General features: G+C 45.2%; 1 long non-coding RNA gene across 2 annotated transcripts in view; it reads right to left on the reverse strand.

Annotated features, from left to right (window-relative positions):
* Positions 1-18,277: 18,277 nt before the first annotated feature.
* LOC138520815 (uncharacterized) overlaps positions 18,278-25,273 on the reverse strand; it is a 348,850-nt gene continuing 341,854 nt past the window's right edge. For both annotated transcript variants that reach the window (XR_011282883.1, XR_011282884.1), the window contains one exon: positions 18,278-20,594. This is a non-coding gene — a long non-coding RNA (uncharacterized lncRNA). The remainder of the gene's footprint in view (positions 20,595-25,273) is intronic.

Below are 25,273 nucleotides of genomic sequence, written 5' to 3' on the forward strand. Positions count from 1 at the left end.
GAGAGGCTCTCGCTGCCATTGCTCTCCCTGGTGACTTGTGCCGGTTTATATTTTCGGCATTTTTTGTCGAAAAATGCAGAAAATATAAAACGGCACAATTAGCAGATGCGCCGGGAGTGGTCGCGGGCCGCGGCTGGTGTGAATGTGTTGGGGACAAGGGCGGTGCGAAACTGGCAGCGGGGGAGAGGATGGAGAACGCAAGGAGGCGGCTGCCCCCCGGGCACTGCGGAGTTAGGTATGCTGCGGGTGTCAGAATCGCGACATTTAAGAAGCAGTACCAAATTCTGCTTGTTGGGGAGAAAGTGACCTTTTTGTCTGCAGTATTTTTGTTAAATGCATTTTTGGTTTAATGTGTGGGTGTGTTCCAATATTGAGGCTATAACGTGAGAGAAAACGGGCCCTTCTTGATGATGTTGAGACAAATCCTGGCTACAAATCTGTTGCATACTGTTTTCGACCGAGCAGGGCATTATTTTTCACGCATCAGTAGGCAGTGCAATACAACATTTTCCCTGGGGAGTGGGTGGTATGTGCTTGATGTAGTATTACGTTATGAGTGGTGGTTTTCAATCGAGTGGACCATACACATAAAAGTTGCCGTATAATTCCAAGGAGTGGTTCTGGTGAAATGATCGTGAATTAGGTGTTTGGGAAGTTACGTTGGTTTGTTAATGTCACTAGCATCTGGTGATGTACGGTGATTCATTATGTAAAACATATGCACGTTATGTTAACCTCACCACCGATTGCCTCTGACATGAGGGCAGTCTCAATTTAAAAGTTCGTAACTTGTGGCAGGGCCAGGCAGATTAGTTTTCATTGTTTATAGATTGATAAATGGAGTACTATAGAACAGGGTAATAACACCCGTTTTTCGGCTTAGAAACTGGAGTGCATGGTTTACTTTGATAACTGATTACAGGAAAATCACCATGAACGGCAGAAGTTGAATACTATTGTAGGCTGCCAGCTAAAGTAACACCAATCACCTCAGACAGAGCATTTATTTGGGAAGTGCCACGAGTGCTGGGGAAGCTGGCGCAGCAGGATACAGCCTGCATTAGTCCTCACCAGAGCCCGACCCCACTGGATGCTTTGGGCGCAAGGGGAACGGAGGCCCCAGGGTGGCCCTCTTGATACATGCCGGCAATCCACTTTCACTTTCCTCGCCTCCTCAGCTACGGCCAGGAGACAGCAGCAGGGGAAGCCTCCGCTGTCCACGGTAGGGGTTGGAGGGGTGAAGCACCCGCTCACTCCAGACAGGCTGCGCCAATGCTCACAAAGTGTCTGCAGGATCAGAGGAGCCAGTGGAAGCAATCCACTTCCCACAGCTGCGGGAGGCCGCCGACTGCCTCACTGTAGCCGCGCGATCTCCCATTTGAGTAAGAACCTGGCATGTAAAGTTGGTGCAGCCCTTAAGCGCTTCAACATCATATGGCAGCAGAATACTCGAAGCAGTAAAATCGCTTCATACTGCATTCAAAGCATTTTTTCCGCACGGCCAAAAGGATACAATGGTACTTACTAACGGGATGACTGAGTATTACAATCGGGAAAAACTTGATGAAAAAACAGCATTGAAAACTTGGTGTAATTTCAAGAACCTCTAGGAGCACAATGCGCCCTGCAGAACAAGAACACGACCTTACACATGTGCGTTAACTGCTCCAGGGCCCACTGCAAGACTGCCATAGCCCGACCTGCAGGAAGCAAGCGAGATCTACATAACGTCCTGGTGTTTACCTCAGGCAGGAATAATTGACGAGGGACTGGGGATACATTCTGAGATTACTCCACAAGTACTGTGTTGCCCCCGAATAAAAATGAGAAAATGACGAGCTGGTAATCGTCACTTTTAAATGGGAAAACATTACAAAGATGATTGCCGGCTCATCATAGATGACTCTACCGTCCTGCATTTTCAGAAGATAATCATATGCTTAATCAAATGCCTTCGTGCCTCCTACCCAGATTTCTGCATAGCACCCTCCAAGACCAAGAGCCTGGGTTACACTGCCGATCAGGAGTGTTGCATGGTCTGGGAAAGATCTGGGGCTGTGCTAATATCGGGACTGTCAGGACACGAGGCTAGCTATCCTTTTGGTTGTAGTCCTTGAGTTTCTATCCGGGACTACAACCAAAAGACCAGGGGCTATAGCCCCCTCAGATACCCCTCCCCCTAGCAACGTCTCTGTGCCAACCACCTATGAAACGTTATATTATCATGTATTTCACTTGTCTGTGAAGAGGGAACCATGCCTAACGTTCACAGGAAAGAGGTAAAAAGCAAGCAATTCGGCCTGCAGTACAAGCTGAAAAAAGTAGAGGAACTGTGGTCTGGGCAGGGGAGAGGGTAGGCAGAAGCATAGTGCAAAATGTGCTAAGGTCTTGCTGCCAGGGCATTGAAATATTCTAAGTGACTAGTAACTAAGGCTCCTATTACAACTTTACACTGGCACGAGGACATGAATGGACAAATCCTCTGTATAGAAGGTGGAATATGGTGGTAAAAAGTAGAGGAATGGTAAACAGAAAAAAATAAAAGCAGTGGAACACCACTCCCGACCGTACCCGCTCACTTCGATCACTGGCTAGGTTAAAGGTCGCTATCATTGTTATGTAGAGAACAACACTGTGGTCTTTTAAATAATACAAGTGAATATTTGTAGTGCACGCTTAAATGAATCACTTCTAGCAGGCTCATGTTGAATGGGAAGCGTACAGTTAACAGAAAGTGTACAGTCTTGGGTAAGGCTTTTATGCCTTCAATTAATTTTACCACCCACTTTCAATCATTTGTATGGCACAGAGTAGGGGCAAAACCCATTGCCGCCACATCCTTCCTCTCCTCAACAAATGGCTCCAGCATTTTCAGCTGCATGGATTTTCATGCAGCGCAAATGCTGGATATCTCTGGTAAGCTAAGCAATAGAGACATCTGTTTACAAATCTGAACATTAAAATTGGAGGCCTTAAAACATTAAACTAGGTAACAGACTACCAAACGTTTTCCTCTAGGTTGTGGAATTCTTTGCTAAGACAAGTGTGCCTTTTTCAGGCGATTGAATGTGTTCCATGTTGCTGGGTAATTTGGTGAGTTTTGTCACTTGATCCGCTAGGTGTACAGGTGCACTCAGGGACCTACATCTCGCAAGTGTCCTTTTTTAATTATATTAAATACATGACAATTCATTCTCTAATTAGGAAGGCGTGCCAAATTCGAAGTAAAACTGCTCTTCCCTCATTTTAATTTTTTTCGACTTGTAAATTGTTTAACATTATGTCCAATGTTGTGCCATTTAATTATTTAAGAGTAGTTTATTTGTTAATGCAGGGGAGTGAGACCTGCAAAAGAGTTCCAAAACAGTTGCTCTACTTACTTTCCCCCTTTCAGAAAATGCCTAAAATCCCACCTTAGTAACAGGATGAGCGCATGTGAATGCCAGTAACAGCATGACAAACATGTTTCCATCATTACTGACTATATAATGAATTTCTTTATGCATACACCATAGTACCAGCTATTCTCAATACAAGCTGCTGTAAAATACACCATCACACTTGCACACGTAAGAATAGTGTACCACCATTAATATGTAAAACCGAATCCTTTTTTTCATATTTCGGTGGGTTTTTTGGACAGTAAATTGCACATTTTGTAGGCAATTTTTCCAAAATGTTCGCGGGGGGAGAACCCCCGTGCATCCCCCTTGGGGGGGGGTGGGCTCGCGCGCTGCGCGCACTCCCTACTAAATTCGTCCTGGAAAATTTACGCCCCACCAACTTTCAAACTCACCAGCCGCCACTGATCTCCTATAAGGGGATTTATACCCTTGTTGTCTTAGTGTGGTTTTCTCACAGACTCTTGGCTGTTGGCAATGCTGCTTATAAGCTGTCCCCAATCATAGTCCCATATAAGAGAGCTTACGCTCTTGCCACATCTGCTCTGTTTCTTTAATTGTTCGATATTCAGAATGATGGGTCTTCTGCTTTGTTTCTTTAACTGTTCGATATTCAAAATTATGTGACTTTAACAATGGCCTTATTCAGAGTGCCCCGGGGTCAACTTTAGCATCTGGCCAACTCGCTGGCTTTCATCTGCATCTCCTCTTCATGGTCGGCTGTTGCAGTGAACGTCCTCCATCCTTCCCGCTCTCTCTCCAGCTTCTGCGTACCTTCGGTGGGCTGTACATCTCTCCCTTGGAGCTCTGACAGCTCTGTTGGTCGTCTGCGGCTTCTCGCTCACTGACACACCATCTGCTGAGTTAGGAGCATGTCTCCTCATCATTTGGGCTTTTTCTCCACACACCACTTCCCACTGCTCGTACTCTGCAATGCTACTCACCTTCAGTCTTCATGATGGCTTCCACTGGCGTTCTTCTCTCTGTGGCTGTTCCTGCACCTCGGACAGCCTCTGCTACAGCAATGCCTTCTGCACTGCCTTCTACATCTCCTTCACCTGCTTCCTTCAGCTGTACCTTATTTCGGGATTTAAATGTCCCGCACAAGTGCGATGATCTGTAACAAGTAGACCCCACCTTTTGGTTAATAGCTTTCTTAATTCTCACTGCCTCTGAGTCCTTCTTGCTCATCTCATTTCCATAAGTATTATGGGTACTGAAGTCCATAGTAGATTGTATAGCAGTAACATTAGTTCGGACTATTTTACAATAAGCCATCAATACTTTGGGAAGTAAAGGGGAAACATGAGGTAAAGAGGTCACCAATTCCCCCTGGCATGAGCCCCCTCCCACGTGATCCTCCCACATAATCCTACCTAAAGGGTCAGCATCAGTGGCTGCCCTCCCCATGCCACATGAGAGGAGGCCCATACCGGGGTCTTAGTGATGAGCTCACTACATTCATCACAGTAGGCACTGACATTTGGCATGATGGGATGTTACCTCAAGCTCTGGGCGAGTTTTACATAACTCAAAATGAGCGTAACAGAGTAAAATGGCCTAACTCCTGCCTCAATTATATTTACATTTGCAAATAATTGGAGGGCGATTGCATAATAAAGAGGCCAGTATGCAGAATCAGACTGGAGACCTGAAAAAGGCCCACCAATCACTCATGCAATTGGAAGATAAATTACAACAATGATATATTTCAGAGTTCAAATACGAAAGCCTCATTGGGCAACTCAAAACTGAGGTAAAACGCATCAACAAGAGAGTGCAGAGTGATAAATTGAGTTCTCTACACTCCAGGACACACATAAAGAGTGTGTAGAAACCTTGAGAAAACTGCAACACAAGTTGAATGACCAAGCTACATACAATAATGCATTGTTGGAAGAAATTGTGCCCTCCAAACAGTCCATGAAGAAGCTTAAAAACAGCCAGGTAATTATAAAAGGGATTGACTCCCAAAATGACTTTGGTCAGATGCACCAGGATTTCAACATTCCGAAACAACAGAAAATGCAAATGGTTAAGGAAAAAGACATGTTACACCAGGATAACAGTGTACTGTTGCAAAAAGTGAATCAGATGAAAATGGGTGTAGAAAAGGGACAGACTGGTTTTCAGGAGCTGACTAGAATTAGGGAAGAAAATATAGATTTTAGGGAGCATTTTAGACAAGCAGAAGCTGACCTAGAGTAGGCAGCGCATAGTAGAGACGCTCAAGAGAGAGAGCTTGCAATTTTAAAAGAAAAGTGCTGTGAACATGCACCCATAATGCGATACTATCAGAGGGCATATGAAGTACAGAAAATAAAGGATCGATTGGTGGCTCAGAGGTCTGTGTCATAGTTAAAGGCAGACCTCTCTGTGTTTAAGCAGGAAACCCTGGCAGAGAGAAACACTTGTGAGAAATTAAATAATGAAATCTGAAAATATAAACACGCATTGAGATACCCTGAGCAACCAAGGTATGGGATAGAGCCTTATGACCAAGGAGCGACGCCCCTTCCCTCAATGACCTCATGCCAGTTACCTACAAACTCCCAGATACAGACTGGAACTGACTTCATGCATACCACTTATAGAAAACAGGAAAACATGAGGCAGCTGGACTCACCTATTCCCAGCCAACCTGATCAGGAAGGCCAGTCCTTATTTGACATTGATGAATATTCACCTCTAACAAACAGAAGGGAAAGTGGCTGAACCAGTGTGTTATGTGAGACCAAAGATAGTCCAGTGAGTACTTCTGACTCTGAAAACTCATACGATGAGAAAATCAGATTAGATTGACAGAAAATTATATTGCAAAGAGACAACCTAGCCCACTTCCCTACAAAAGAAAAGTAAAAGCTTCAGCCTAGGAAGGGCATTTTGAAAACCTTCACACATTCAGGTGAATGGGTGGAATTACCCAGACTACCTAGAAGGAGGGATAGTACCCATTGGCAACAATTTGAAGTAGATACTGGGCCTCATTATAACTATGGCGCTAGACGTGCCGGTAATTACCGGCATGGCTGCCGCCAGAGTTGTTTTTTTTCCGACACCCAGCAATGGGCGATTACTGGGGCATTCCTTCCCTGCCAGACCCGGTAATTGCCCATTGCTGGGAGCCAGTATTTATTACTCCCCATTCCCATTTGAGCCCCATGAGGGTCAAATGGAAATGGGGAGGCCGGTAGCGCCGGGTAGGTCTGCTCGTGGGTGCCGTTCCACACGGCAAGTCGGACCTGCCAGGCTGACAGCCACACTCGGGCAGACCTCGTAGTTTGCCGGTCCGGTAACTACTGTACCAACAAGCTTACCAGTACCATAATTACCGGATCGGCAAACGTATAATGAGGCCTACTGTGTTCTATACTGCGCCAAAAGGTGACGACAGGGAAAGTGACCGTGAGCGCTAACTGTGGCATAGCAAAAGGAGGAGTTCAGGTCCCATGATTCTGCAAGTTATTCCCAATCTCACAGAGATAAGGAGCTCATAATAGATGCCGGGATTGGAGTGCTAAAAGCCACACTGATTCTGAGGGTGAGTGGAATCTGTTTCAGAGGCAAACCCGAAATACACAACAGAAAGGGTTTTGTTAATGACCAATCAGGCATATTAAAGCCATAAAGAGCTTCATATCCCCATACCACAAGAACACCAAGTATTTGGAAAGGGAACACTTGGACCTTTACGAAGAAATGATGCCATCATTTGAAATTAAAAATGATGTCAATTGCATGGTGTGACGAATCAAGTTCAGGGTCACCAGTGGTCCAGGGATGAATATCTGTTTCTAAACCATCAATCAGGCCGACAGCTCTAGTACACCAGAAGGGATCTGAATAGATTGGAACACGAGTCAACTATAGACCTCCTTGTCCAATTTTGGTCATGTGGACAGAACGGCAAGCCTATTTCCGCAAGGTGCTGGATCGTTGGTTAGTTGCAACGCAGCGAAATAATACAGTTATTACCCAATGATAAAAGGGACTATCCAGTCAAGGTTATATTAAAAATATCTACTTTAATATTATTACAACATACAGTTCTGGAAGCCATGCAAGATAAGCAAAATGGCATCAGGTCGGACATAGTCCAAAAAAAAGAAAATCATCCCACACCCTCCGGTGAGGCCGTGAATGAATCGTTCGAAAGAAACTCCCATCCCTCAATTTAATTTCTCTAACATAACGGTTGGTGAGCTGTCTATCATAGTGGAACCACTCAAGGACACTAGAAACTTGTCCACCTACTTTGCTGGAAGCTATTTGAAAGTTTGTGAATGTCTCCCTCATGGAAGGTCGGGTCCAATAGATTTAAAAAAGGAGAGGGTCACACCTATCCTAAAATAACATGGATTACCTACTGAGGTCACACTTAACTATAGACCCATTATGAACCCACCATTCCTGTTAAAAATCTTAGACTGTGCTGCGTATGGGCAAATTGCTGATCACTTGAATAAACATCCTATTCTTAATTGTCGCCAATCGGGCTTTAGACAGGGATACTGGACAGAGACTGCATTACTTGAATTGTAGTCCAGACTCCTGGAACAGCTGGATAAAGGCAAATCATCTATGCTGATGTTGCTTGACTTATCAGCCGCTTTCAACCTGGTTGACCACTACATTTTGGTCACCGGGTTGGAAGAGGTGGCCAATTTCTCCCCTACTGCATCTCGCTGGATAGCCTCATTCCTGGACAACAGGGAGAGAAGAGTATTTTATGAAGAGGCAGCTGCCCCGCCTGTCACAGTCATATGTGGTGTGCCGCGAGATGCGTGTATCTCACCCTGCTTCTACAATATTTTGACTGTACCCTTTTTTGCCCTATTAGAACAAAAAGGAAAGAAAATCACAAATGCCCAACATTGAGAACATGGTTACCAAAACCTTTGTCATGGATCAAAGGAACTTTGTGATCACTATCATCGAAAAAGTGGATTGAAAAGAGTCCAGAGAATCCATGTGAAACAAGGTGCTCGCATGGCTGTGACAGAGAACAAGGCCTGGATTTGTCCGAAAGTCTGACTTAAAGATTCTACGTAGGATCGACTTGAGCGACTGGTGCACTCAGCAAACTCACAACTGTGTTTCAGTGGGTTGTGGGTTCAGAACTTTACCCTCTAATATCAGATCATGTAAATATCTCCCCGTGGGATGTTCGAACTGTAAACTTATACTCTAATGCCTTCGGCTTCAACAGGTTCACCTCACACTTCATGATTAACTGAGCATTCCATGTTCACCTATGTCTTAGCGGTGTAGACCTCTCACTGTTTCTGGCGATTGTGCTGCTTTTTATATTCTGTATCCTGCCCTCCCGGTTCTGTTTTCTGTTTTATATTTTTCTGTGATTGCTTGTCTGTATGCGCCATCATGCCTACGGGTCCATTGTGCGTGGTACGAATGTAATAGAGTAAAGTAAAGGTAAAGAAGGGATTGTGTTCACAAACTATGCGGATGGCACGCAATGGGAACACATGCACAGGATGAAGCTGAGTTGAACAGGATCTGTGCCATCGTCAAGAACTGAATGGTCCGGAATAACTTGGCTCTGAATAGGGAAAAAACAGAGTTGCTGATTGGCACTCAGTCTATGTTAGCTAAGCTTGGTTCACCTTATGAGAGCTTCCAGTTAGGGGATGTTATGTTTACCCCACAAAAGAAGGTTAAAACTCTAGCTGTGATCTTTGATCAACAGCTCAACATGAAAGCCGATGTGTGGAGCCTTGTGTCAGCGTCAGTATACTACATCAAGCTCCTAGCACATCTCAGACTATTTATTAGTCAAACCAATGCTGAAACAATAGCAAGAGCAATCGTTGGATCACAGGTGGTGCAAAACGGGGCAGTGCAGGAGGTTATGGGTTTATCCTGCAGAGACTATGTTTCGGCTTCCAGGCGAGCCTTGCATTGGCTACCCGTTGATGACTGTCTGCTCTTTCGTCTCTTAGTTATCACCTTTAAATGCAGACAGGGCTTAATGCCCTACTATTTGCAATATCTCATCTCTGAAAAAGTACATAGGAGATCCCTTGGATACAATAACCAGGAACAGTTGATGATTCCTAGATGCAGGACAGTGAAGGTTGAAAAAGGACCCTTTTTTATTGCAGCTCCTAAAGCTTGGAACAACCTGCCCCTGGATCTTAGATGCCATAGTGCCTTAGATCCATTCAAGAAGAAGCTAAAAACACTGTTGTTTGCTTGACTTTGTGCCTGGGTTCTCCTGGTTGAGTAATACTGCTTAGTGTAGGATGTTATCCTGTTTTATGTTTTGTCCGCACCCTAATGCCTACGGATTCATGGATTGCGCATTTCAAATGCATTAAAGTAAAGTAAAGTTCTAGCACATCACAAAATACAGCCCACCCTCTAAAGGAACACAGAGGACAAACAGTTTCACGAAGGAAAGGGAAGCACTCTGGATACTGACAGAAGGGTAATTGGTAAAGTAATCAGTTTTACTGTTCAAGGTTGTTGGGTTTCAGCACCAAGGGGCAAAGTGTTGTAACTGTCTCAAGGGTCTTTCGGAGAAGGATCATGGGGCAGAACCACAATGTACCTGGTGCTTAAGAAGTTCTTGATGCCTGAAAGCGTTGAGGAGGTTCCAGGGTGCACTGCTCCTGAGACAGAGTTTGAGGCTGGAGACATCTGCAGGTATCCGGTGGCAGGCAGTTCGGCAAGCAAGGCTGGACAGGCGGCTGCAGGCTGGCCTACACGGTGGCTCAAGACCAAGAACCGTTGTCTTTGTGCTGGTTGGCGGATCGGTAACGCTGGTTGAGGCGTCTCGGATGGCTCTGGTGACTGTGGTGTGACAACAGTCAGCGGTGCAGCTGGTTGCGGTTCGAGGACTTGACTGTCTTGAAAATATCCTCAAAAGATGGACACTGGTTGATGCCTGTAGGGGCACTCCTCCTAGCTTCTTCTCAGGGCTCATGTCACCGTTTTCAGGGTGGCGATCTGTAATTGAGTACTTCCCTATTTCTTTGTTCTCGGGGGACAGGTTCAAATGCGGGAAGATTGCAAAAGTATATAGAACAAGAGCGTGAACTGGTTATCCCTGCCTTATGTTCACACTATTAGTATGGACTGACATTTATATACTGTGTTGTATTTTTTAACACTGTATTCAACCGTGCACCCTTTTTTTAAACAAAATATTTTAATTAGGCTGCCCATGGCCACAGGAAGGTGTGCCTTCTCCCTTCTTGAGATGCTTTGATGTATCCGTGACTGTCACATTCCAGCTGAACATGACAGGGAAGGCTGTGTCCTCCCGGAGTACACGTGACTATGCGTTTCGTGCAGTGAGCAGAGAAAATTTGTGCGGAATGGCCTCACACATTTTCGGAGGCTGATCTCCCATTATTCATTTTTAGTATCAAACAAATCAAAAAAGCCCAGCGAGCGCACACTCTCTGTGCGGATTGTAAAATTCCTCACATGCTTCCCAGCCTCAACATGTGAAAGACTACCCTACTGAGGGTCTGGTTTGTGATCAAGGTGAAAGTACTGTCTCTTTCTAAGACAGCCCAGTTCCTTTCCCTTTTTGTCAACCACCTGCTAGTGTAGGCGACAGGCTGCTCTACCCCTTCAGAGTTTGCTGCGCTAACACTGCTCCAATCCCAAAATCACAGGCGTCTTTCTGGATAATTAACTCATGACCGTAGTCTGGCACTTTCAGAACTGGGGCCCTGCACAAGCCATCCTTTAAATCCTGAAAGGAGGCTTGACAGGCGGGGGCCCAAGATACCTTCTTCTGCATCGTCTTGGAAGTTACATCATTCAGGGGCGTGGCAATGGTCCCATTCCCTCTGATGAACGACCGGTAGTACCCGGTGAGAGGCACTAGAAAGGCTCTCACCTGCGTCTGTGTGGTAGCAATGTCTGAATTTTTCACAGCATGTACCTTTTCTTTGAGAGGTTGTTTTGTACCTCCACTGACCAGTAGCCTAGGTAGGTGGCGGTGCCCTGTGCTATCTGGCACTTTGTGGCCTTGATAGTCAGGCCTGACTTCTGCAGCGCCTGAAGTACTTGTTTCAGGTGGGAAACATGTTCCTCCTAGGTGTGGCTGAACACAGCAATGTCATCTAAATAGGGGACACTAACGTTTTCCAGTCAGTCCAGACAAAACCTAGTTAACCATCCTCTGAAAAATGGCAGGGGCATTCTTTAATCTGAAGGGCATCACAGTGAACTGATAATGTCCTTTTGAGGTTGAGAATTACCTCTCTATCGCTCCATCTGTCAAGCCGACCTGCCAATACCCCACAGTGAGGTCAAAAGTACTCATGTACTTGAGCTTGTCAATGAGCTCATCTGCCCAAGGAATGAGGTGAGCATCTGTCTTCGGGACAGGATTGAGCCCCCTCTAGTCCACACAAAAGCAAACTTCAGTCTTCCCACTGCTGGTCTTTTTAGGGACGGGATGAATGGCGAGAAACACTGCTCATGCGGTCGTCCTAGTCATTTTCCCCTTTTCTGTTTGGGTACAAAGGGCCTTGCCCGTCCCCTGGGGTCTTCTCCCCAACCACCCTTGCTTCTACCAACCTTGGAGGCTGGTCAGCAACTCAGGTTTATTAACCTTAGTGCTGTGGGGAAGTCCCCTCTCTTGACATAAGACGCGCAGGACATCCTTGGTCATGCCTTCTATAGTCTCCATGTCAAGCTCCATGACTATTACTGATACCTAGCAGTGACGAAACGTTGCCTGCAACAGTATTTTTATCGTTGGGGGCCTAAGCTGTGCGTAAGGCTTCAACTGATCCCACTGCTTGACACAAATGTGACAAATCGACTACTGGGGCACTAGTGGTCCAGGGATGAATATCGGTTTCTAAACCATCAATCAGCCCCACACCTCTAGTACACCAGAAGGGATCCGAAAAGATTGGAACACAAGTCAATAATAAACCTGCTTGTCTAATGTTCATAACATAGACAGAACAGCAGGCCTATCTCTGCATCAAGGCGGTTCCAGGGCGCTTTGCAGCTCCTGAGACAGAGATCGAGGTGGGAGACAGCTGCGGGTATCAGGCGGCAGGCAGTTCAGCAAGCGAGGCTGGACGGACCGCTGCAGGCTGGCCTACACGGCAGCTCAGCGCCCAGAATCGATGTCTCTGTGCTGGTTGGCTGATCGGGAATGCTGGTCGAGGCGTCTCAGACGGCTCTGGTGACAGGGTGACAACAGTCAGCACGGCAGCTGGTTTGAGGACTTGACTGTGTCAAAAAATGTCCTTAAAAGATGGACACTGGTTGATGCTTGTAGGGGCACTCCTCCTAGCTTCTTCGCAGGGCTCATGTCGTCCTTTCAAGGCGGACGTCCCAAAGCTTAGGAGAATGTTTGGAAGCAATGGCCTTGTCCTTTGTTCAGATACTCTCTGGCACTTCCCACCTAGGAAGCTTGCTGGCAGAACCTAGCAGGGCACAATGTGTGCTGGCTGGGTACCGGTTCTGGAGTGGCTGGGTGGGTCCTCTGAGTCCGGTATCTCCCTCTGTTCCCTGGGAGATGTTTAGGGGAGGGATCTTGCTTCCCTCTTGGAACTCCTGGCCTTCCTTCACTGGCAGAAGATGTAAGGTAGACTGCACCTTGATCCCGGGTCCAAATGAGTCCTTCATCTTACTCCTTTCGCAGTCATCGGATGCTCTGCTAAGTGAGGGGTTCAGCATTCTTTTTATTCTTCCAAATGAGTCTTTATTAACATTTTTAGAACAGTACAGCCAACAAGCATCAAAAAGGATGACAGATAAAATGAGAACAGTGTGACGAAGGTCATAACGGTCGAAAACAACCAACACACACATTCAACCCTCTCCCTGCCTTCCACTCTCCAAACATCCCCCCACCAACATGAACATTGACTCTTTCCTTCTTTAACTCCCTTAGTAGGCCAAACAGTGACAGTGTCCACATAAATTGAGGTCCCTTAATGTTCTGGTCACTTTCGAGGGGCCCCTTTGTCCAGTTTGATCCACATGAGCCCCAGTGATTGGTGCAGGATAAGCTTCTTAATGAACCAATCCTGGTTCCCCACCAACAATCTGCTGTTATGTGTGAGGTCAGAAACAGATTGCTCTGCAACAGGAAAGGTAAGGGGTGACAACATATACTCCTAAGTCCCACCCATCTTCCTGTCTGTTGTAGATCAAAGTGTCTCTCTGGTTAACTGAGCCCTCTGTGACTCTTGATCAAAGCGCAGGTCTCCCTTGATGTTTGTGATGAGAGCAGTCATCCTATCTCCCTTAAATCGCATCCTTCTCTCTCCGAAAGGGGTCCACTCTGCAGAGGTTTGCCTATGGTAAATAGTGGACCCAGACATGCATTTCACTGACTTTCATAGAGAGGGGTGGGAACTAGCTTTAAGTTGACACATTGCATACCAAATTGGTGTTAACCCCGCCTTCCTGTTGTCCATTTGGCGACCAGCCCCTTCAACAGGCTTGCCTCATTTATCTCTCATTGATATGCACTGCCACCAGCCAAACTAAACAATAGGAAAGCAGATCCATGGAGCCTTTGATATTTTAATTAGGCTGCCCATGGCCGGAGGAAGGTATACCTTCCCCCTTCTTGAGATGCTTTGATGTACCCGTGGCTGTCACATTCCAGCTGAACATGACAGGGAGTACACGTGACTATGCGTTTCGTGCTGTGAGCAGAGAAAATGTGTTTGGAATGACCTCACACATTTTCGGAGGTTGATCTCCCACCATTCATTTTCAAAAAATCAAAAAATCCCAGGCGAGAGCACACTCCCCGTGTGGATGGTTGAATTCCTCACACATGGAGTTTGTGTAATTGAAGTTTTCCCCTTTGCAAGACTGGAGGACCAGGATCATTACAAATGGTCCACCTATAAGGCAACCAATTTTAAAACATTTCTCCACTCGCAGGAACCCAACAGAGGCATGCAAAGCTATGTATAATTTTCAATGTGGGGTAGATCAGGCACCTACAGAGTTTGCACAAGAAATGAAATGTGCATTTTTGCAGACATCCAAGCGGGTGACTACAAATAGCAGGGATCTTGTGATCACATACTGCCACGCTCTCCCCAAATATATAATTACCCAACTAGTTTGCATTTTCCACGAGCACAGGACACTGGATTGGGTAATAGAGAAAGCCACCAGGATATATGAGGTCCAGAAACTCTGACAATTGAAACAACCCTAAAACCACAAAGCCAACTACCACACCTGCCGTTGCAAAGGTGGCACGGGTGAAAACTACCTCTCCCTTGGACCTGGAAAAGAGGGGACTAAAAATACTCCACCAGTTAACAAGCAGAATGAAAGGCAGAGGAGGCCCTCTGCCCAGACCCAATCGAATGGCAGCCAATCAGGATAGCAGTTCAATAATGACCCCTCTGGCCCTGCCACATACGTAGGTCCTAGATACATGGTTACAAAACTGACCTGGGTATGTGTACACTCGCCCAGTACAAAGGGGGAGGGGGCAAATCAGTTAGGTACTTCGCCGGGAGGTTTTCCTGCAGGAGAAAAGTACCAGACCACCCCAACCTACATTTTTCAAAACGGTACCCTTAAAACCCCAACATACAAAACTCTCCCCGGCTCCAGGACAATGCCTGAATCAATTATAAGGGAGAATCAGGACGGAAAGTTAGGCTGGAAATTTCCAATACCCGAGCTACTTCGCCAGAAGGAACAGTTACCCTTTTAGGGAGCAGAAGACGTATGAGCAGAGACCTCCATACAACCCAGAAACCAAAGAAAAAGTTACACAACTCGAGCAACAGGTGCAACAATTAACCAAAAACCTGGGGCGTATGCTGAGAGCTCAGCTGAACCTAAACCTAACCATGCTTCCCAGAACAACCCAACAGCTAGTTCTGATGCCCCTTGTGAGAAATGAAAGAAGGAAAGACCGACATTTAACAGGTTCCTAAGGATTGGGCTCAGGTTGAGGGGAGATACCAAGCCCTTGAGATAGTGTCCTTTCTTACCAGAACAGAACCCCTGGAAACCTCTCACCCTGATAGTGAATCTTCGATCTCGGGAAGCTAGAACACAAAGAACAGAGAGTAAGTAGAAGAGGTCAAAGAAAAACTCACTTTGTGGGGAAAAAAAACAAGATCATCCCTTTTGAAAGAGAATAATCTCCAGAGGATTCAGGTAAGGAGATATTCTCTTTCGGGAATGGGGGAATACCTCCTAATGAAAAATGGGTCCCAATAGACCCTGAGTCCGACAGGATAGGTATGGAGTCCGACCAAGATCGAGAGATTCCTAGTCCCTAACCATACAGGCCAGATCATACAGAGACTGTAGAGGTATCCTTCCCACAAATAGGTTCTGAGAACTGTCTTTGGACTAAGGGAGACTATAAAGAATCTGGGGAGAGAGAGTATCTCCCAACAACGCATATTGCAAAATGTGAATTCCTTCAGATCGCTAACAAGGAAAATTGCCCAAGCTCAAACCATGACAGAGATCAATGTTATGAAAATGACTTCAGAGCTGGCAAATAACTTACTCTTTCTTTGTACACTTCAGAAGAAAGAGGGCAGATTTCATGCCCCGGTCAAGAAATAGGGTCAGTGTGAATTATTGGTTCTGGTGGATACGGGATCCGCAGCTACTGTCCTGTTCAAAAAGACGTCCCCAGATTCCCCCTCGTACCTCTTCCCAGACAGCTCCAACACTTTGATGGAAATGATATTCCTGTCGGAGGGACTGCGGATCTAGAAATACAAATTGGGCAACGTTGTTTAAAACACCCAGGAGGCACTCCTTGTTTACTGTGGAAAGATTTCCTTCAGAGGCTGCACTACCACTGTTATGGATGACCGTATTTATTTATTTATTTACTTATTATTTATCTTGTCCTCTCTTATGCTCTGCAATTTCCGATTTCTCCCTCCTCCCATGCACTTTCCCCCTTTTCCCTACCCCATGCACTTGCTCGTTCTCAATGTCACTGGGCCTAGTAAGATCATTGTGTTTGTTTCTCTCCCCTGTTCCCCTCCCTTTGCCTGGTCGCACTCTGAAACACCTGTGTATGAGCGCAATATAAATAAAATATCATATCATATCATATCCAAGGGCATGTCTCCCATAGTCCCCAAGGACCCCCTGTCCAGGATATCCTCCCTCGCTCGTCCGCCCCCAGGGTTGGGATCCAAGAGCAATGGCCCTCCCATGGACACCAGAAGCCTGGGAGAAATGCTTCAGGTTTCTCACATATCAACCGAGCTACCCAAAGGATGTGGCCCTTAGGTTTTTGGGATGGGTTGGTGGTTGTGATGTCACTAATAAACAAAAGCAAGTGATGTGAGCTTAGGAGCTGGGATTGCCAGAGATTTTGTTTTTTCCTGTATGATCCCTGTCTTTTAGAGAATAAAGAAGGTTTATTTTCCCCATGGCTGAGTTCTCCATTATTGCCGGGCGGAAGGGTTCGGATGGGCCCCAAAAACTCTGCAAACTTGTGACATTATTGGTACGAACACCGCCCGTCCTCTGTTATACTGTTACAGGTTCACATGTCAAGATGGCTAATTCCCTACATCAATCAAGGGCTGGCAGAGGTCCAAGGGTCAAAGTGTACACAGCCATGGATTGAACCAATGGCTACTAGATGGTACCCATGAGTAGGGAAGACCAATACAAGCTTCCATTTACCTTTGGAGCAATACACATGGACTCAAATACCCTTTGGTTATATAAACTCCGGAAATTAGTTCAATATATTCCTTCAAAAGGCCATGCTCAACTGGAGCGAAAGAGGAAACCTGGCCTATGAAGATGATTGTGAGGGGTCAGTAATGTGATGTGGACAACTGTTTGATAATGTATTAAAGTATACCATTTTATCATCAAAGAAAATATGTCAAAATGCCTCACTGTCCCTACCCTGCTGGGGAATTCCCTGCCTAACCCACAGCAAAGGAAACACACTATAACATAGTATAACTGGCCCTCAAACTAAGCAACACAAAATTAAGGAAGGAATACAGTAATTAAACATGGCATCAACAACAGTTACAGTTCCTGAATGACCTTCTAATGTCCTGGGTAACTTCTCTTCCCCAGGATTCAACGTCACCTCTGAAAATGTTCAACCAAAGAAAGAATTGTCTTGAATCAGTTCTTGATGTTTCAAAGTCAAAGTTCATTAACAAAATGTTACACTGACAACAAACCTCCTCCCCTGGGTGATGGATCATCTTTCCACTTCCAGAAAAAGAGCACCAATGGTAATCATGTCTGCTATGCTGCTTCACCTCTTTAAGAAGATTTGCCATGGTACAAAAGGAAATGCACTATCCCCACTAATTGCAATGCACAGTTCTTGGGCCACAGTTGGGAATTCTTGAATTGCAGTTTTAGCATTCACAATGTCATATTTGTCAGGATGACTTGTTATTGCTGCTGCTTCCACTTCAACAACTAGACTTCTACTTGCTTCACCATGAGAACAGTCACCTTTGTCCCACAGTATTCCACCATATTTGGACAACTGCAATGTTGCATCTACTGCCAACGAGATATACCACCAGAGCTTCAATATTTTGAACTACTGCCACAGCTTCAGTATTTAGACTTTTAGACCGGGTTCGACAAGATATTCTCCAAAAACATTTCAACCTCTTCATGTAGGCAAGGCACTCTTCCTTTGAATGACTTTCTTCAAAAGGGGCAGCCTCTTTGCCTCTCTTGTCTGTCTGACACAAAAACAACCTGGATTTCCCTTTAAGACTTCTCTCTTGCTCCTACGGTGTTTGCCACTGCAGGTTGCGCCTGAACCCTTGGACGGAGGGCCTTTTAAGGCAAGGTAGCAATGCTAGAGATGGATGGGGATGCAGAACGTACTCATACATCTATAATCAGACCGACTCAGGAAGTTGGGAAAATACAGTACTGTTTTATTAAAAATTATCTAAAACAGGGAGTTACAACGGACATCAACGGACGTCGCACAGCTCGCTCTCAAAAGCATTTCATGAGAAAACAACATTCTTATACTAAAAATATGTCACTACTAACATCATCCTACGTGGCAAACTAAGAAAACCTAATCTGGATTGTGATAGGCTTAAAAGAAACATCTAGGTATACATTCTATATAGCCGGGGATGTGCTTGGGTCTCTAAGATCAGGTGGACAACTAAGCCCATCCCAAGTGCAAGTCATCTTCCGTGTCATACTAATACACAACACCCTATTGGCTTCTCGAACTATAGGGCTCTATAATACGTGGCCCTCTATAATTGGGTGGCACGTTTGTACCTTAGCAGCATGCAAGCCGATACCCCAGGTGCTGGGAGGGTTTGCATGGTCATGCCTCCCCCCCCAACTAGCCCACATCCATCATCTCTCCTGCGGTCTGCCATTCAATTAAGGCTTTGAACTTGGCCATGTAGAAGCTCTCTGTGCCTGAGAATGAAGGGGAGTAGAGGCAAGGCCTTATCTTCTGGTTTCAGCGTAGCTTGACCCAAAGTCTATTTTCATCTGACCGTGTGACTATAGACCATATTTTGAGCTTTTTCGTTGCATAAAATTCTGTTAAATGAAGAACTCTTGGCACTTCTAGTGTTTTTCCATTATACCTCAAACAGGAGCTTGCTTTCTTCTCACATTCATGTACCTTCTTGAACAAATAACCAGGCTCACGGTGGCCCCGACTCTTGACACTGGGCCAGCCAGACTTTCTTGAATTCTCCTTCGCCATCAGCTGTTTTATTCAACTGCGCCACAACTTGACCTCTTGTATGACAGAGTGCAAGGTGAGTCAGGCAATGAGCTGTTTGGACGTTTATCTCTATGGCTATGAATATCTTGTACTTTCCCATAGTATAAGGTAGGAGAGCACACACATAGCAATCCTCCTCAGAGGTTCTCTTTCCCACCTCTCTCATGTGTTGATACCACATATTGTTTCCCAAATGTGCTGTACTGTCTAGATAATCAGTTAACTCATAAGCATCTTCCCTTGCACTTCTTGGGTCTCTTTCTTGCCAAATGAGCTTTACCTGATGATCATAGAGGATATCAAAAATGGACCGTCCTAACAATGGGAATCTTAGGAACACTTGTCAGAGAAATCAGTGGCTTTTTTATGGGTCACTGTTGTAGGAACAATCACATATGGCCTTGGCCTTCTTGCAATGTCTAGCTATACATAAGTCACTGCAGTAGGAAGGATTAAAGGGACTCTCTCTCTTGGGCCAATAAAGTACACAGTGTGAATCAATAGAAGCAGAAAAACAATGATAAATGCTGAACACACATATATTATGCACCAATACATTAGACACCACCATCGGTGTCCCTCCACACGTCGTTGGGTCTGCTCACTTTCTGGAACTGCATTCCGTTCAATAGACAACATTATGCCTGTAATTACTTTTAAGGAAGGAAAAAACCTTTTTAATCAGGCAATCCCGTTACACTCTCAGCCAGCTGTCCGATTTGTTCCATTATTGCTGCCAATAATCGTCTAATCCCAGGGCCATTTTTAGGATCTTGGACAAAAGTGCGCACATCAGTGCTGCGCCCAACAAGAGCAGGGTAAGCTCGGAGTATAAAAATGAAGACAGCGAAAAGTAGTCTGTGGACATCGACATCAGACAATACCATGTGGCCGACCAAAAAGACTCTGTGAGAAACGAAATCAGGGAACTGCTCCCTTTTCCAATCATCAAAGATAAAATCAAGATCTGGCATCCTTTAGCCCATCAGCACTTGACCAAAGTCCAATGTAAAGATTTCTGTGGCTCAAGAACAGTTACTTGCGCACTCCTGCTAAAATATCTATAAAGAGTGTTCGGGAAGAGCCACTGTCCAAATGCACATTTGCATTTATCTAATCGGCAGTCTTTGCGTCCTTCTTCCTCGTCATCGATCAAGTCTGCACGTGCTGAACTTCTTCATCTTGACTTGCTTCCGAATGGGGTGGGGGTGCATCGGTCTCACCAGCATACAGTTTTACATCGCCCAGATGTATCCAGGCAGGCCTCTCTCTAATTTTGACTGCTGAGGCAGTAATGTTTCCCACAATGTAGGGGCCACTAAATCAGGGTTTGCGACACTTCCCCGTAAAATGTCTAATTAAAACAGAGTCTCTGGCACAACATTTAGGAACCCATCACTTCTCAGGTCCAGTTGTTGTATTATCTTCATCTGTGTCCTGAGACAGACACCCCTTCCGCTTGAGTTGATCTGAAATGACAGAGATACTAGCGGTCATACATGTCAAATACACATGTAACTCATTTCCTAACAATTCTGCGGTTGTCTGGGCATCACTTCCATTCCTTGATGCGGGAGTCAAACGCGTTCTGATCCACCTCCCTCTAACTACCTCATGGGGAGTGAGGTGGTGGTCAGACCGGGGCTGGTTCCTTAATGCATATAATGCAAGGGGTAGGCAGTGCAGCCACCCCTTCTTCAGTGTCAATTTCAACATGGCTATCCTCTCTTTGAGAAGACTGTTGAGTCACTCACATATCCCGTTTTCTTGCGGGTGATAAGCAGAAGAAACATTATGTTTAATACCAAGCAATAAACAATTCTGCTAAAATACCTCATTTACAAAATTGGGCCCATTACCGGATCTCAGCACCTCACATACTCCCGATCTAGGGAATACTTCTTGGACTAAAAACATTGCAGTTCAAGTGGCATCAGGATGCATGTATGGCCAGCTTCAATCCATCTCCAAAAGGGGCACACAACCACTATCATATACCTGTATCAATTACATACTTGCAGCATAACAACATAATCTATATGTAAATGCTGAAAAGGACCATTTGGTCGAGGATTCACTCCTCTGATTGTTTGCAGTGTGTGCCCAGCAGTAGGCTTTTGACATACGATGCCATTTACTATATAAAAAGCAATGTGTTCTCAGAGGTTTGGTACAAACCAGTCCTCCGCAATAGATGATGCAAGGCTCTCCCTAGTTACATGTGCAGGGTAGTGTAGCTGTTCTAACGCCACTCTTAATAAGGCTACAGGCATCACTGGTTGTCCAGTGCTGTCCTGCCGCCACAATGCTTCAGAAGGGGATAAAGAACACCCCCTCGTGTCTATAGCTCCTTTTCTTCCTGTGGAGAACAGCCTTGAACTTCCATTAGCTGTGTTCTAGACAAATGGTTAAACCCTTCATTTATAATCATAATCAGGACCATTTTCTCTTTTACGTTTGGAGTATCAAAACTCATAATATCAGGTGAATATGCAACCCTTTTGGCCTCTTCATCTGCGGCTTGGTTTTTGCGTGAAATAAAATCAGTTCTCTTAGTTTGTGCTGCGCATTTAACTATTGCAATGGCTACTGGGAGTTGTAGTGCCTTAATAAGCCTGTACAATAATGCAGCGTGTTGCACTGGAGTGCCCACCGCTCTGAGGTAACCCTCCTCTTCCAACATACTAATCCTGCATGCATGGTTGACGTCACATAGGTGGAGTCACTGTACACCATCACTTACTACTCTGCATGATTTCCAAGTGCTGCAATGAGCGACACCAATTCTGCAGCCTGTGCCGAAAAGTGAGACGGTAGTCTTGCATTCATTACCCCTTCAAATTCCCCATTAGCTCTGTGCCTTACCACTGCAGTACCTGAATGCCTTTCTCCATCAGTGTGATCAATTTTCAAAGACCCATCCATAAAGAGAACCTCCCCGCCTGCTACAGCATTCTCCTTCACCCTTGGGATTTCATCATAGAATTCCTCGTAATTTGAGCAATCATGAGCTTGCTCATCCGCTGCCAACAGTTCGTCTACAAACGTGGCAGGGTTCACTATTTTACACCTAACATGACCACCTCATATGCGGAAGTGCTCTGTGATGTCAGTGTACCCTTAGGTTTCTCCAAAACAGCAAACTATGCAGGCTCAATAAATAAAGTCATAGAACACCCCATTACGATACTTGTAGATTTCTCAATAGCGAACACGGCTGCAGCCAGCAATTGTTCGCAAGGAAAGTATCCTCTCATAACTGGATCTAAAATCCCACTATAGTATGCCAGAGGATTGTACAATAGTGTGGTTCTTTGTGTATGCACCGCTGTCATAACTGTTCCATTCGTGTGCGAGAATAGGAAGAACTCCTCAGAATAATTGGGAATTCCTAAAACTGGAGCTGTACAAATTGCTTTTTTCAATTCCTCAAACCCTTCCTCCATTTCCTCAGTCCACTCTATTTTATCCTTATTCACTTGTGCTTTATTCAGGGCCTGCAAAAGGGGTCTTGTGTATGTACTATAATCAAATACACATGCTCTAACACAATTGCACAGTCCCAGAAACTGCTGCATTTGCTTTATCGTGGGCGGTTTTGGCATTTTCAAAATTGCCTCAGCCCTTTCAGGTGTAACTTTCTTTCCCTCATGCGAAATTAACTGACCTATGTACAACACCTCTTCCTGACAATATTGCAATTTCTCCTTGTCCACTTTATATATTTTGTCTGCTAGAATAGTCATCAATTGAATCGAGTCTCAACTACACTCTTCTTCTGTTGTGCTACAAACTAAAATGTCATTTATGAACTGCAGCAAATTTGGCAAATCAATATTGCTTAGGTCCATCTGCAGGACCCTATTAAAGATTGATGGAGACCCAAAGTACCCTTGGGGCAAATTTGTACTTTTCAGGTTCGTCTGATGAAACATGAATGACGTAAGATGCAACGGGATTGAGAAAAACACATTTTTTAAGTCAATCACCGTAAAATATTGTGCCTCTGGGGGACTACTGCATAGAATCGTCACAGGATTTGGAACTAGAGGAAACTGTGCCTCTACAATCTGGTTAATTGACCTCATGTCCTGGATTAAACGCCATGGCCCCCCTTTCAATTTCTTGACAGGATACACCACAGTATTACACAGTGACTCTGACGTCACCAAAATACCTTGTTGCATCATAGCTGATACAGTCTTAAAAATCCCCTCATCTGCCTCTCGGGACATCTGGTATTGCCTTGGCAGAGGTAAAATTGCTCCGGGTTTTAGTTTTATCTTAACTTCTCCCACCCCCTTCAATAGGCCTACATCATAAGGGCCTGTAGTCCATAAAGAGGTTGCCACTTTTCCATGTCCTCATCAAAAAATGCTGGGCGCTGCCGCACTATCACCATTCGCTGTGGGATTTCCCTTCTTTCTATCCAGATTCAATAAGTAATGCTCATTTCGAACACCACTTCATTGTCTGACGGATCCTCTCTGAACATATCCTCATCAGTGACGTCAGTCAATCTGTACCCTTCCCCAATGGCAATTACCGTTCTCCATGGACCTGCCCTCATCATCGGTCGCTTCGAGCATAGCCAAAGTCATCTCTTAATATGGCTGCCTGTAATTCTAAGGGAATAATCTGTCCCCCCTCTTCATCCATAGGTACCTGTGGCCTGAACAGGAATTCATCATAATCTTACCCACTAAACCGGGTAGCCATGTTAACGGAATGCGTACCCCATAGTGAAAGACTTCTGGCTCCAATGGCATTCCTCGCAAAGCTATTTGCCCTGTAAATGCCATGATAAATTTGCCCATGTTTAAATAATGTATTCCTGGCGTAGAACACACTGTACCATCGTCAGTAAAAGAAATTGTCATATTCAACTTTGTCATTAAATCTCGGCCTAGAATATTAACTGGTGTCTGTCTTGAATACAATAATGGCACAGAGGTGTCACATTCTCCTATAGAGACTGGCCATTTTTCAGCAAAAGGAACTCTACTTGTAGCTCCAGAGAAGCCTTGCGCATTCATGGCATTTCCTGATAGCAAAAATGTTCCCTCTCGTATACATGAGCGAGTTGCCCCAGTATCTACTAAAAAAGAAAAGGTTTTGCCTCCCATGGTAACATCAATCCTTGGTTCCTCTTGAGGATTTGGCGTCACCGATAGTACTGAACACATCAAGTCACCCTGTGAGCTGTCCTGTTGTGTATACATGGTTATTCCCTGTGCCTATAAAAGGACTTCCTCCTGTGACAGTGACACCTCCTACTCTAGGAGTCAATAGCTGTCCTGTGTTTGCACTCTGCTGTATCTACATGGGTGCATGCTGTGACTGCCCTTGCGGTGGAGTCAATGGTGCTTGCTGTGGTTGTAAAGCCTGTTGCATTTGCAGCGCTTGCACCTCATACACTGTCTGATCTTGGGTGAACCCATTCCTATTTTGTGAGCTATATGCTGCAGGATAAGATGTCCCCCCTCTTGAGAATTTCCTACTCTGTACATACCCTTGGCTTCCACATGTTCGCGCAATGTGTCTTGTCATTCCACATGCCCAGCACACAGGGAGTCTTATAATCTGCCCTCCCTGCATGTTTTGATTATCATTCTGCACATTCTAAAACCCACCTTGGTTATTCTGAAAGCCTCCTTGATTATTCTGGAAACCTTCTCTTCCCCTGAAACCAGTTCCCCTGCCTCTCAGCATGAACAAATTTCCTCCTTGATCCGACTGATGTTGATTATTTGCCTGTGACATACCTGCTGCTTGCTGCATTCCCTACCCGTCTCCCCTCGTCAATACCGCTCCCTCTATAGCGTACTTTGACAGTTTCTTCTGGACTAACTTAGCCTCCTCAAGTTTTCTAGCATCCTCCTTCTTCTTATTTTTCTCTTGCAGCAATGGGAAATGTTGCGCAATGGTCAGCTGTATTTCTGTCCATGGCTTCGCTTCCATTCCCACTAATATCTTGAGCTGCCTCTGAACTTTCTCTGGCAACCGCTGACACAAAATGTGGTGAAATACTGGTATAGATTTCCCCCATGGCTCTCGAGTTTCCAAAGTCCAACGCTCTTGAATACTTTGAATGTAAACAAGCGGATCTTCGTCATCTTTCATCATATGTGCCATAATTGCACCCATA

This window comes from Ambystoma mexicanum, chromosome 13, assembly GCF_040938575.1.
Source record: "Ambystoma mexicanum isolate Mex_15411 chromosome 13, UKY_AmexF1_1, whole genome shotgun sequence".
Taxonomy (NCBI): Eukaryota; Metazoa; Chordata; class Amphibia; order Caudata; family Ambystomatidae; genus Ambystoma; species Ambystoma mexicanum.